General features: G+C 37.8%; 1 protein-coding gene and 1 pseudogene across 1 annotated transcript in view; one reads left to right on the forward strand and one right to left on the reverse strand.

Moving 5' to 3' along the window:
• Nucleotides 1–15,071, forward strand: part of ZNF12 (zinc finger protein 12) — a 61,219-nt gene that overhangs the window by 25,491 nt on the left and 20,657 nt on the right. The window lies entirely within an intron of this gene.
• Nucleotides 4,406–6,812, reverse strand: LOC101403103 (uncharacterized; annotated as a pseudogene).

Genomic DNA, 15,071 nt, shown 5'->3' on the forward strand with positions numbered 1-15,071 from the left:
ACACCTCTGCAATTTTAAGGTGCATTATAGCTCCAAGTAACGGAAAATCTCAACTCTAACAGGCTCAACCAATATGGGAAATTAACCACCTCAGGTCTTCCCGGTACAGAGCAACTTCAGAGCTGGTTAATTCACCACTCCGTCCAACCACTGCCCATTGCTCTTCATCTCTCTGCTCACCATTCTCAGACTACCAGCCCCGAGTCACAAGATGCAACCAACGGTTGTATGCAGACGGACGATGCCATTCTGCTCATGACTCTTTATCAGTGATGACACCTTTCCCAAAAACCAAAATACGTCCCTAAACATCCTATTGGCCAGTGCTTGGTCATATGCCCAACCCAAAACAATCCCTGGTGAGGGGAGGAAAAACAGGCCACATCAAGGCTCTCCAACAAGGAGGACGAGGAGAGCAGCCTGCCAACCTGCTGCAAGGAAATGGGGTAAAGTAGCAAGCAAGGGTCAGGGCACAGTATCTGCCACCCTATGATGTTGCAGATGCTTCCTGGTTTCCTAACCCTTGGGCTATACGCATTGTACCTCTGTACGCACTCTGAATCCCGCCAGGAGTAGGAAAGATAAGGGTGTTTTTTATATGTAGCACTATTTTCAGCGTAATGAGCACTACTGTTTGCAGCTCTTTCTTAACACGAGCTTGTGTTGTTAACAGTGCTGTACCCTGCCTTTGCATAATTTATGAATGTGTTATCATTAAACCAGTGAAACCCAAGACAAACACTTTTTTTAAAAAGGCATTGTTTGGCTTCTTTATTGAAGAGCAGATCAATAACAATGGGCATCATTATTTATATTTGCCAAAAAACAGTAAGGGAATAGATAAGCGGTGTGGTACTTTTCCAAAACTTTTTACAAAATTTTTCAGAGCTCTTTCAAGAAAAATATGGTGAACAACCATGTGCCTACCACTAAGTTCAACACTTGCTAAAATTGTGCTATTTTTGCTTCATCTACTTAGGTATGCATTTTTTCCTGAACCACTTTGAAGTTGCCAGGCATTAAGACAGTTCCTCTCTCTATATTCAGCATGCATGTTCTAGAAACAGACACTAACATTCATAACCACAATCCTCACACTTAAGAACATTAACTCTAATTCCCTAATATCATCTAATACCCATGCCACATTCAAATTCCTCCAACGGCCTCCAAAATATCTACAATCTAGTCTTTTTGAGCCAGATGTCTTTTGGATCCAATCAAGGTTCATGCATTGCATTTATGTCTCTTTAGTCTCTTTGAATTGAAAAAAGTCCCCCCACCTTTTCTCTCTTTTTTTAAAATGACATTGACTCTTTGAAGAGACCAGCCAGTTGTCTTGTAGAATGCCCCACATTCTGGATTTGTCTGATTGTTTTCTCCACTGAAGCTGTTCCTCTATCTCCTGTATTTCCTATAAACTAAAAGACTAAATATTTGATTAGATTCATATTAAATATTCTGGAAAGAACATGCCACAGTGCAATGTAAGTACTTCACATTGCATCTCATCAAGAGGCACATAATGCCACTGCTATTCATGATGCTACATTTGCTCACAGTGGGGCAGTCAGTCCTTCCACTGGAAAGGTACACTTTTTCCAGTTTCAATGAGTAAGATATCTGTGGGTGATACTCTGCAGAGCACTATACAAATACCCTGTTTCCTTTGCATTTAATGATCTTAGCATCCATTGATGATTTTTGCCTAGATGCACTAGTGGTTGCAAATTAGCAATTTTTCAAATTCTGTCATTCCTTCTACATGTATTGGCTAACATTTTTCTATAATGGACACCTTCCCACACCTGGAGATGAACAACTGCTCCTACTAAAGGGTAGGGTGAAAACCTAATACTTTCTCTCTGATTATAGAGTAAGGAGTCTGTGGAAGATGTGCCTCCAATGGTGGAAATGAGCTTAGCCCCTCTCTCCTTTTGTGTATTGCCGTGGACTCAGATTTTTGTTTATTCAAATGTTACAGTCATTCTGTTTGACCATCAAATTACCTAAAATTTGGCCTGAGGAAGCCCCTTCTAGCTAGCTTCTGTGACCTTTGACACATCCCCATTAATCTTTGAGTGCTTCCTTGGTTCTTGACACAAGAGGTCCCAGGCTCACCTTGGACAGTTCAAGGTCCATACCCAGAATGAGCTATTTCTCCAAGGAGTTCTGGTTCCTCATAGTGGGCAATGTTGGGGACTGAATTTGCACATCACCATGTGTCTTGACATGAGTACAGCCATGTTTGGCCGCTCCATTGACCTATAGCCACCAGCACAAAAAAGAAATACAAAGCTGCTTTCTGTGTGGTGGGAACTGGCCTTTTCTCGGGAACTGGCCTTTCTCCCATGGAGAGAGTTGCAAGTTGTAACATTTCAAGGCTCTTGGAGCGTCGTAGCCCGGAATGGACTGGCCATCTGTGCCAGGCTGAGATGATAACCAAAGAGAACAATGCACGTACACAACTACTGGGCTGGGACGTTAGCCAGGGGGCTCAGTGCACATATGCCACTGATAACCATTTGTGCATGGAAACACTAAATGCTTGCTCTGCAAACTCTAATTGCTTACTCTGAAAATTACTGATGGTATAAAAACTGCTGGAAACTGAGCCCTAGTGAGAGTTCCACCTGTGGAAGGGACACCTTGCCCAGGACGTGTGATCCTTGCCCAGCCGCGTCGATTGACAGGGCTCTCCCGGCAGTGGGGCGTGGATGTTGTGAGTAACTGATTTGATGTGAAGTAATTGATTGATATGAAGTAATTGATTTGATGTGTTCTCTTTTCGGTCAACCTGGTGTTTCTCTTTCCGGTTGATTTGTGTCATTTCTCTTCAGCCAATGTGGGTGTTTTCCCTTGCCAGTCGGGCTGATGTTTTTTCCCTCTTAATATTTGACCTATTTGGATCTGTTTGCAGACTGTCGCCTTTACTATCCTCTATATAATAAAATATACCTTCGGTCCATTTGTTTGGAGTGGAAAGTGTCTTTTACATCTCCGATCGAATCCCCGAACCTCTCATAACACCATGGGGGTACCATTGCTTCTAGGCCCTCTCAGTGGACAGAGCTAGGAAACAGAAAATTTTTAAAAAATAATGAGCAATATTTTAAGTTCATATTTATAATTATAGGAAGTTTTATGTAAATTCTTTGATTTTTATGGTTGTCTCTTCTCTTAAATTGGTTATTTTGGCTCCTAGTAACTTTAACAATTTCTTTTTGCTTTATCTACAATACACACAAAATAGATTCAAAATAACACCAATATTATTAACAAGAAAATTAATGAGTGATGTTTGTAATTTTTTTTAGGTCTTTCTGTCCTTAAACACATCCCATTAATGATGTATAGTCATAATACCATGTTCAGAAGTTTCTTGAAAGAATTATTTTCTCTGTGTGATTGTTACCAATTTGATATAAAATTTAATTGATTTGTCCCTGTTTTCAATTTCATAATCTACTTTTATTTTTTATATTTGAATATGTAAATCATTTACATTTGTTCAAAAGTCCAAATTTCATAAAAAGGTATAATCAAAGAAACCTGTTTCCATCCCTATCTCCACCACCCTGTTCACTCTTGCCTCCAGAGGTATTCATTTTTATTAGTTTGTAGTTTATCCTTCTAATGTTTCTTTTGCAAAAATAAGCATTTGTGTGTGTATATATATATACACACACACACATTATATACTTCTTTCCTCTCTTACACAAAATGTAGCATGCTATATATAGTTTTCTGTATTTTGCTTTTCTCACTTAATAACATGTTGCAGTATGGTACTTCAAATTTGTCAAACATGTCACTTACAATGTATATTGTACTATCAAAATATAAGAAACACTGGTGGCATTTAGTGTGGCTCATGATACTTATTAAGCTATGGAGGGATATTTCCTACTGACAACTATTTTGACATCCACTATGTGAATCAAACATACACAACATGTGTATGCTGCATACTAACACACCTAAGCCTGGCTTACCTTAAGCACACTTCAAGTGTCTAATGCTATCAGCTTGCTACTTGCAACTGGTGTTTCAAAAGGCTTCATATTCCAACAATGAGTATCATTAGCGTTAGATATATCTTATGTCACATTTTCAAAATATACCATATCAGAATCATGACTTCTAGTATTATATTATTTCTAGAGAAAAAAATGTATCCACATTTCCTAAATTGATAGATTTCCCCTCTGTTATTCTTTTCTTATAAAGTTTGACTTTTTTCTTGAAAGCTTTCATGCATATAAAAATTTGCATGTTTTCACTCCAGTATCAATTACCTGATGTTCAATAAGTTGTGACTTTGTAAATGCTTTTCTACTTTTGTTGCATTCTTTGTGTTTTGCTCTGTGATTTCTCTGAAGCATATCTTTGATTAGTAGGTGGATACTAATATACAAGATGTTCTCAGAGATCTCTCTCCATATGAGTTCCCTGATACTAAAGTATGACAAGCAAGTTTTCCAGTATTCAATTCAATCACAGAGAGCCCTCTAAACCCTACCCCATGTGTGTTTTCTGATGCCAACTAAAGACTGAATTTACACAGAAGGAAGTCTCCACGTTATTACATTCATAAGGTTTCTCCTGTGAGTTCTCTATGGTGTGACAAAATTTGACTTCACACAGGAGAATTTTCCACATTTGTTGCAACTTACGGTCTCTCTCTTGTGTGCATTACCTGGTGTTTGGTGAGAGTTGACTTCTTGCAGAAGGATTTCCCACGTTCATTACATTCATAGGGTTTCTCCCCTGTGTGTTCACTGATGTACCGTGAAGGTTGACTTCATCCAGAAGGATTTCCCACATCTCTTACATTCATAAGGCTTCTCCCCTATGTGAGTTCTCTGATGACTGATGAGGTTTGATTTCACATAAAAAGTTTTCCCACATTAATTACATTCAAAGGAGTTCTTCCCTGTGTGTGTTCTCTTATGTTCAATGAAGTGTGACTTCTGGAAGGTTTTTCCACAGTCCTTACATTCATAAGGTTTCTACCCTGTGTGTTTCGCGGATGCTTAGTGAGGTGTGAATTCTGGAAGAAGGTTTTGCCACATTCTTTACATTCATAAGGTTTCTCTCCTGCGTGTATTCTCTGGTGTTGACTCAGGACTGACTTTATATAGAAGGATTTCCCACATTCATTACATTTATAGGGTTTCTCCTCTGTATAAGTTCTCTGGTGTACAGTTAAGGTTGACTTACGGCAAAAGGTCTTCTGACATTCATTACATTCACAGGGTTTCTCTTCTGAATGTGTTCTCTGATGATCAGTGAGGTTTGACTTCATAGAAAAGGCTTTCCCACATTCATTACATTCACAGGGTTTCTCTTCTGAATGTGTTCTCTGATGATCAGTGAGGTTTGACTTCATAGAAAAGGCTTTCCCACATTCATTACATTCATGGGGTTTCTTTCCCATGTGATTTCTCTTTCCCATGTGATTTCTCTGATGAATACTGAGAAGTGACTTCACATAGAGTGACTTTTCACATCATTACATTTAAAGGGTTTCTCTCCAGTGTGAGTTCCCTGGTGTATAATTAAGGTTGATTTCATATGAAAGCCTTTCTCACATTCATTACATTCATGTGGTTTCTCCCGTGTGAATTTTCTGATGTTTAGTGAGGGCTGACTTTTTGTAGGACTTCTCACATTCATTGCATCTGTAGGGTTTCTCCTTCGTGTGAATTCTTTGATGTACAATGAGGACTGAATTCATAAAGAAGGATCTGCCACACTCATTACATTCATATGGTTTCAAACCAGTGTGAATTTTCTGATGTTTAGTGAGATTTGACTTCACACAGAAGGTTTTTTTCACATTCATTACAATCACAGGGTTTCTTCCCTGTATGAGATAACTGATGTATAATTAGGGCTGACTTATAGCAGAAGGATTTCCCACACTCAGTACATTTATAAGGTTTCTCTTCTGTATACTTCCCTTGAAGTATGTGTAGAGCTGACTTATAGTAGAAGGATTTTCCACATTCGTTACATTCATAGGATTTCTCCCCTGTGTGTGTTCTCTGATAGTCAGCAAATTGTGACTTTCGTAAGAAAGTTTTCCCACATTCATTACATTTGAAAGGTTTCTCCCCTGTATGTGTTTTCTGATGTTTAGTTAGGTTTGATTTCACACAGAAGGATTTCCCACAATCTCTACATTCATATGGTTTCTCCCCTGTGTGAGTTCTCTGAAGATGACTGAAGTTTGATTTTGCATAGAAGGATTTCCCACACTTGTTACATTGATAAGGCTTCTCTCCTGTGTGAATTCTCTGATAGACTTTTAGGGCTGAGCTATGAAAAAAAGCTTTCTTGCACTCATTACATACATAAATCCTCTTTTCTATGTTCTCTGCTGATCAGTAAGGGTTGACTCACAGGGATTTCATCACATTCATTGGGTTTCTCTCCTGTGTGAGTTCTCTGCAGGTCAGTGGGTTGTGATTCCTGGAAGGTTGTCCCACATTTGTTACTTTCACATGGTTTCTCTCTCGTGTGTGTCTTCTGATGTTGAGTGAGGTGGGACTCCCCATAAAAAGAATCCTTGCAATGACTACATTCAAAGGTTTTCTCTCCTGTCTAAGTTTTATGAGGTTGAGTGAGATGGGACTTCTTGCTGAAATTATTCTCATTTTCATTAGATTCATGAGTTTTCTCCTCCATGTTAACTTTCTGATGTTTAAAGAAGGTTGACTTCTCACACTCAAGTTTGGAGTGATTCTTCCTTGTGTGAGTTTCCTGATGGGCTTTGAGTATTGACCTGTCACTGATATTTTCCCCATGTTCCTTATAATCACAGAATTTCTCTTCTGTTTGAACCTTCTTAGGTATAATGATGGCTGCTTCTTAAGCAAGGCTTCTTCACACTCATTATCTTCAAAAGGTGGTCCCAAAGTTTGAATTTTCTGTTGCTCAATAAGGTCCTCATTATGATTCAGGGATTTCCCATCTTGGTTATATTCATCAGATTTTGTTCCAGTATGAGTATTTTCTTGACTATTATAAGAAGAAAATTCCCACATGCATTAATTTTATCAGCGTTCTTACTTGAATGAGAACAAGTTCTTTTTATCACTACAAATTGATTCTGAAACATCTTTCAAATCATTCCACATGAGGCATAGTGACAGGGTGTTTTTCTGAAAACATTACCTCTCTTCTTAGTCAGTGTTTTTTTTGCTGATGAGTGAGACTTGCCACAAATGTTTATCTTGGTTTTCCTGGCTTCTGTTTATAAGGTCACAAATAAGAAAAATTAAGTATACTGTAAAAATGTTAACACATTTCCTATATAAGTATAATTTATTATATCACTGATTCTCAATTTTCAGGCCTAAGCTCCCAGGATGAAATCCCAAGCGTATATTTTTCCTTGGACCAGAAAAAAAAAAACAACAACACCTAATATAGTGGAAAAGGGAGAGTAAAACTACAATGAACACACACATATTTGCTATTTTAAAAATAAGACCTTCAGAACTAAAAAGAGAAAGGGAAACAAACACAAGGAACAGTGAACCAAGGAAAAAGCATGATAGAAACACTGACAGAGGGGCCGGCCGTGTGGCTTAGTGGTTAAGTGTGCGCGCTCCGCTGCTGGCGGCCCGGGTTCGGGTCCTGGGCGCGCACCGATGCGCCGCTTCTCCGGCCATGCTGAGGCCACGTCCCACATACAGCAACTAGAAGGATGTGCAGCTATGACATACAACTATCTGCTGGGGCTTTGGGGGAAAAAATAAACAAATAAAATTAAAAAAAAAAAAAAGAAACACTGACAGATAATTGGGTGAACCCAACAAAAGCTATGACAGGAAGTAGAGTGACACATATTAGTATACGTGGATGTTCAGGAGAAATATCACAGGAAGTCTTAGGTATGAGATAAAACGGGTTATCTACATCTATATAGAAATAGCCCACTATCTCTATGGCAATTGACAAAATAAGATTTATATTCATTGTTCAAGATATTCTTACAAAAATACACAATAAACATTTTTTTAAAGATCCATTCCCAATCACAATTCACAAGTCTGATACAGATTCTGACACTCAGCTAGCCTAATTTTCAGCTTTGTTTCTACTAAAAACTCAGATGTCCTCCAGGAAATGTATGTTTCCCTCTACCCTCCCTCCCTCTCTCTCATACACACACATACTTTTTTCAAGTCATCCCTCTTAAACTCCATTATTTTGAACGTTGAAAGTAGTCACTACCTATACTTTTCATTGACACATTTTTTAAAGCAATAACTTTATCCAAATAGCACTTGATAACACTGAATTTCAAACTCTATCACACAATTTTGTTTGCCTCTCCCAACTACAATCTATGCTTTTAACAAGTTTTAATGTATCCCCACTTGCGTTTGAATCCCTCTGAGTAGATACACGGTTGGTGGCCCTCAACAAGCAGTATGCATCAGAATTACCTGGAAATTTTTCTTCGAAACAGGGTATAGATTATCATGGCCCCATGTCAGTCTATATACTCTATGAATCAGAACCTATAGGAATGTGATGTAGGCCTATGTACGCAGGAAATGCTTTCTGATTAGATAAACATATCTATCAGTATTAACAGATAAACATATTATATATTACACATCAAAGTAAGGACGAGTAAAAAAATGAGACCTTTCAGATGCGGACAAAAGCCTTAGGCAACACCAGATGCTCTCAGGTGTCACAGTATATGATCAAGTCTGAGTTTCTTGTGGCTTAGCCACTAAGAAATTGGAATGGGAATTCTAAGAAGGGAGAGATTACTGTTGGTTAGAATAATTAAGAAGCACTTCAAAACAGAGGTAAAATCTTTAGCTAACACATCAAATATGTGTAAAAATAAGTACAACAAGCATTAATTATATGGCAGGTATAGTTGTAAGCCCTTTCTTAAGGATCTGGAGGCAAACCTCAAGAAGAGGTGCAGATGTGGGGAAGATGTATGAGTAATATTTAGGCGGCTGGGTCAAATGGAACTTATCATGAGTTTTTGAGTGACATCAACAAAAAAGAGATGAATATGGACCTATCGTGTTAAGAAGAGGTGCCTTAAGTAATAGAGGGCAACCCAAGGTTTATATAAGGCTAGCAACAAGACAAAATGGATGTTTTACATTTAAAAATATATACTTAGAATTAGGAATGAAATAAAGCATCAGAGAATAAGGATCTGGTTTTGAGTGAGGTCACTGGAAGGTAAGAATAAAAGCTGTAGAAGACAGTTTTCAAAGGAAAATAAAAAATAAGAGGAACTATGGAGAGATCAGTATTACAGGGATTTTCATGGTTGTCACATATGGGACAAGAAAAATGGTAGAGCCTAATTAAGTGGAAATAAGGAATGTGAGAAGATGTACAATTTGGAAGAAATGATTTTGGGGTTTTTGCCATATTGGCAATGAAAGGACTGGAACACCTCAGGTAAAATGGAAAGTAGAGTGCCGATGAGACCGAGATAGAAGAAGCAGGAATTTTTCAAGCATCAGGTAAAGCAAAAAGCTTAACTCTTAGCAATGGAGGAGGCACTGGGGGAGTATTACAGAGAAGGAACATGGGAAGACCTAGTCTTGATGAATCTTCCCAGAAGAAAGAGTGATCATGTGATCAAAACTGCTTAATTTTTGCCAAATTTGAAGCTATAAAATGCTATTTCAGTGTCATACTTTTTATTTCTCTGATTACCATAAATTGTAGATATTGTCATTTATTATTTGTGTTTTTGTTTCCTATTTGTGTCTCCTTTTCACCTAAGTGTCTTTTGTCCATTTTTCCATTGGGTTGTTTGACTTTTTAAAATTAATTTGTAGGAGTTCATTATTCAACAAACTTTTATTGAATGCTAAAATGAGGTTTGCACTATCGTAGACAGTGGAAACAGAGACATGAAAAAAACTCTGTTCTCGTGAAGTTTACATTCTAGTGCAAGGAAGCAGAAACTCAGTAAAATGACTAATGTAAAATACCTTATTTCAATTTCTACTTGAAAAAAAAGCCATGAATACATTTTAGATATTAAGCCTTTGCTGGTTATATGTATTATAAATAACTTCTCTCACTTTATACCATGTCTTTTGAATTTTTTATCGTGCTTTGTGATGAGTGAATGTTCTTAATATAATTAATCTATATTTATCTTCTATAAACAGTATTTGCATGCTGTTTGGGAAATCCTTTCCTAAGGACTGTACATACATGATGATATATATATATATACACCAAGAGCACACATATATTCCCCTATTTTTATAGAGTTGTAAACATATTCCACTACACTTTCTGCTAAAGGTTTTATATATTTTACTTTTAAATTGATTTTTGTATAATAGTAAACGACAGAAATGTTTTCCCCCATATGGCTAAATAATTTTCTCAACATTACTTATTGAATAATCTCCCCTTTGGCTGTTCTCTCACACGTCTGATTTCAATATGTGTGGAGCTGGTTCTGGGATCTTATTTCTGTCCATTTATTTTTACACCAATATCACACTCTTAATTACTACAGCCATGCAACTAGCATTGACATATGAGAGGACAAGCTCCCCAACCTAGTTTTTCTTAGCCTTCAAAAGTACTTTGGTTATTTTGAGACTTTGTTCCTCCACACAAATTTAAAATTTTATATCTAATAATGCTAAAATCTGAAGTTATTTATGTTTTAATTCTGTTCTGATATTCAATCTCCACTGTTAGGCTTAGTTCTCAGTTAAACAAACCAGTACTCAAAAATAGTCTTCTGCTATATTATATTTTACCATTTCTGGATTGAAGTTCATTTACTAGTAGATTCTTTAACAAGAATTCATGATTATTCATGAATATTTCCCTGCATTCTTGCATATTCAAACTTATTTTATTGCTGTTACTGTGACTGAATGACATTTTGTCTACATATAAAATTACTGAAATTTACTTTTAGTCTTTAAGGATGTTGTAATTCTTTCCCCACTGCTTTCAGCAGAATGCTATTATGAATGTCTGAGATCAGCTTGATTTTTTTCTCTCTTTTAAAAATGACTTAATTCAAGTTCTGAGGATCTAATGTACAGCATGGTGACTATAGTTAATGATATGATTGTATACTTGAAAGTTGTTCAGAGTAGATCTTAAACATCCTCACCACACACAAAAAATTACCTATGTTAACTATGTAAAGTGATGAGTGTGTTAATTATCTTGATGTTGCTAATCATTCTACAACATATATGTACATCAACTGATCAGGTTGCACAATTTAAATATATACAACTACATTTGTCAATTATTCCTCAATAAAGTTTTAATAAATGACTTAATTCTTTGGTTTGGCAGACCAAAAAGAATCTTTCTTTAAAAATCTAGTAACTTCCCTAGGATAAATCATGGTGGTGACCACTGTGAGTTACTTTCCCATAAGTTACTCTGTCCTTCTCATATAGATTCTAGTCTTCTTTTTTTTTCTGCTCAGGAAGATTCGCCCTGAGCTAACATCTGTCCCAATCTCCCTCTATTTTGTATGTGGGTCGCTGCCACAGCATTGCCGCCACCGAGTGGTGTAGGTCTGCACCCGGGAACCAAACCCGGGCCACCAAAGCGGAGCACGCCAAACTTAACCACTAGGCCATGGGGCCAGCCCTTCAGTCTTATTTTATATCAGGAAGTTTTTCCTGAAATATATCTTTAAATATTTGTTCTAGTCAATTAATTTTGGGTTCCTACTTTGGGGACTGAATTGTGTATATGTGGAAACTCTTTTTTCAGTCTTCTACATATAATCCTCTTTAACTTATCAATTTCCAGTTCATTTGCTCACTTTCTCTATTTCCCTCTTACAGGTCCCTTACTGTGTTTTCAGCATCCTTGTGTTCCTTACAATTTCACACATTTTATTGTTAGGATGTTTTTTATTCCAATCCATTTCTGAGCATTGGAAGCTTACAGATAATCTCCCATCCTATGATCTCTTCCATCTCTCACCTAAGTTATTACAGCTCCTGTGCACTTTTGCATCATAAAGGCAATTGCTTCATTAAGCTATGAAATATTCATAGTGAAATACTTGGTCATAATATTTATCTCTTCTATAAAAATATTTTGCAGGTGAGTGTTCTTCACTTACTACTTCTTTTTGACTTTTCTTTTTTTCTATTTCTCTCTCTATTTTTTTTCTTATGAAAACTTCTGTGCATCCTGCACTGGCTGCTTAGGACCAAGGACTTTAGATTGAATTTAAATAGCTTCTATTTCTCCCAGAAAATCCCTGGGCATTTTCACATTCAAAGTCTCTTTTATCCCCAAACTGCTACAAAAACAAATTCTTTATGCAGCTAAGGCTTATGTGTGTGATTCCACCCTGAACCCCCCTCTTCTGCTTCTTAGAACCAAAACGGGTAATAAGGAAGTTCCTGCCACAATCTTGTTCAGTCCCTTCCCGATGTTTTGATAAGGGTTATGCACCTCACATTTCCTTCTGAGGTCAGCAGCCCTGGAAGTCCCTCTCTGGTTCCAGGTGCATGTACACAGCTTTATTTTTAATTGCTTTCAACAGTTCTTCCACTTATGTCATAGTTGCAAGTTTAGCTATTTCTCAGATTTGTAGAAAACACAAGTCTGCAACTCATTTCTCAATCTCCTAGTTGGTTTTAGATGGTTTACAGGAAGAGAGGGGGGAAATGCTGACTTTGCATTTCCATTTTCAAATCAGAAATTCATTGTTTCCTTCTTGAAAAGTACCTTTCTTGGCCTCCAGGATATACTCTTTTGGTTTCCTTCTATCTTACACACATGACTTCTAAGTGTTGTAAGGCCCTGGGTTTCAGCCTCTTTTCTTATCTAGCTACATCCATTCCCCCAAGGCACTGTCATCACTGCACACCATCTTTTACCTCACGACTTTCAAATTTCGCCTGCACTCCTGTCTTCTCTCCAACTCCAGATTTAAATGTCCAAGTGCCTCATAAATGCCTAAATTTGAATAATTAATAATCATCTCAAATCACTGAAACTTCTAAAAGTAACTTCTTAAAAAATTTTCCCCAAACTGCTCCTGCCCAATTTTCCCATCTCAGTAAATACCTCCCACCTCCATCATCACATTGCTCAGACTAAGTACTGAGGTTGTCCTTGCCTTCTCTCTTTCTCTCACACTCCACACCCACTCCAAAAGCAAATCCTACTGGATATACTCTCAAAACATGTAGCCACATTTCATCACCTCTACCACCTCAGAAGTCTAAGCCTCCATCATTTCTCATCTGAGCCACTGCAAATATCTCTTCACTGTTGAGAGCTGAAACCATCAACACCCACACTGCTTACAGCTACATTAACTTGACTACTATTCTACAGTCTTTGTCAACAGGACTTTATTATTCCAGGAAACTCTTGCCCATGAAGCTAAAAGTTGCAAATGATTTTACTGTTCATTTCAGAAGCTTCCCCAAAACCCTTTTAAACAAACCCCTCAATTTTCCAATAGATACTAAACTGTTCATTCACCAAGACCCTTCAGTCCTTGTTCTGTCCATAAATCTTAAACTATTAAGTTTAAGTACCCAGTGGTACTCAAACCCCTCCATTAAAAAATATAACTTAAACCATACCCTCAAATCTCATAAATAATCCAACTTTGTTCACTCTCCTCCAAGATGCTACTAAGACTGTCAGGACAAGCAATACATTCAAATTTGCCTATCAAATGGTAGGTGGTATGTTGGAAAAACCAACATTTCACATTGCCTTTCTGTTTCTACTGTCGTCCACCACCTCTGCCGTTTCCAATATTCTCTGTACAGTAGTCAGAGAAATTCTTTTAAAACATATTCTTTTGCGGAAATCCATTAATTGCTACCTATCACACCCAAAATGAAGTCAAAGCCCTTACCATGTCCTGTAAAATATCACTTGGCCTCTGTCTTCCTCTCTGATGTCATTTCCTACCAGCATGCCTCTCAGATACTTTCCTGCTTCCCTCCCACACTGGCCTCTCTGCTATTCCCAGAGCACTTCCAACAAAATCCTGCCACAGAACTTGGCCTGGCTGTTCCTTTTGCTTGGAACCCCCAGAATCCACATGTCTCACTTCCTCACTTCATTCAACTATCTGCTTTAATACTGACCTCATCAAAAAGGCATTCTCCGACCACCACTTAAAAGAGCACATCCCACTGTCTCTCTCCTGTTAGCCTGCTTTAATTCTCTTCCTCATTCTTGTCACCACTTGACACGTATATTTATTTATTTCGGCCTATCTCCTCCTGCTAGCTTGTAAGCTCTAAGACCTTAGGGACATTGCTGGGTTCACCGGCATATTCCCAACACCAAGAACATGAGTGGCACATAGGAGGAATATCTGCAGAATTAATTAATTAATTAGTGCCTGGGAGGAAAATAAAAAGAAAATAGTCCATTAAAATGGAGGGAAAAATGAATACTAGAGAAAGAGAACCAAAAACAAAGGTTTAAGATGAGGCAGGCAGGGGTTCAATACTGGGTACAAGAATGGTCAACTTTCCTAAAAGTTAGGCAGAAAAGGAAACCATTTGTATTCAAGAATGATGAACAGAAGGGCCATTCAGGTTATCTGGGGCATGCTGGCTCGCTGTTCAGTTACTTCCAAAGGTCTGAGGGCCCTAAATGGAATTATTGAGAAACAAACCAAAGGTCCTAACCTCAGAACCAACACATCTGGGATCTGATTTCCACTGGCTTCTTTTTTTTGCCTGGTAATGACTAACTCACCTGGATCACTCAGGTCTGGGAATTCTCTCTCTAATGGCAACGGCTCTTCTCCTTGCTCCAACTTGATGATCACCTCTGGTTTGGTGACTTGATACTCTCTGAGTGAGATATGGGGTGAGACTTCTGACAAGCCACTTGGACATCAGGACTCCTGAAGAACGAGGAAGGTACAGCTTCAGGAGACACATGATAAAGGTGCCCATTTGAACTATTCATTAGGGAAGTGAGAACACAAACATTCTTTCTGTGCCTAATGGGAACAATCATCTTTGACCCATGAGATGTACACACAAATATCATTAAACTCCACCAAAGGC

This window comes from Ceratotherium simum, chromosome 26 (genome assembly GCF_057802395.1).
Source record: "Ceratotherium simum simum isolate JZ-2026a chromosome 26, ASM5780239v1, whole genome shotgun sequence".
In the NCBI taxonomy this organism is placed as follows: Eukaryota; Metazoa; Chordata; class Mammalia; order Perissodactyla; family Rhinocerotidae; genus Ceratotherium; species Ceratotherium simum.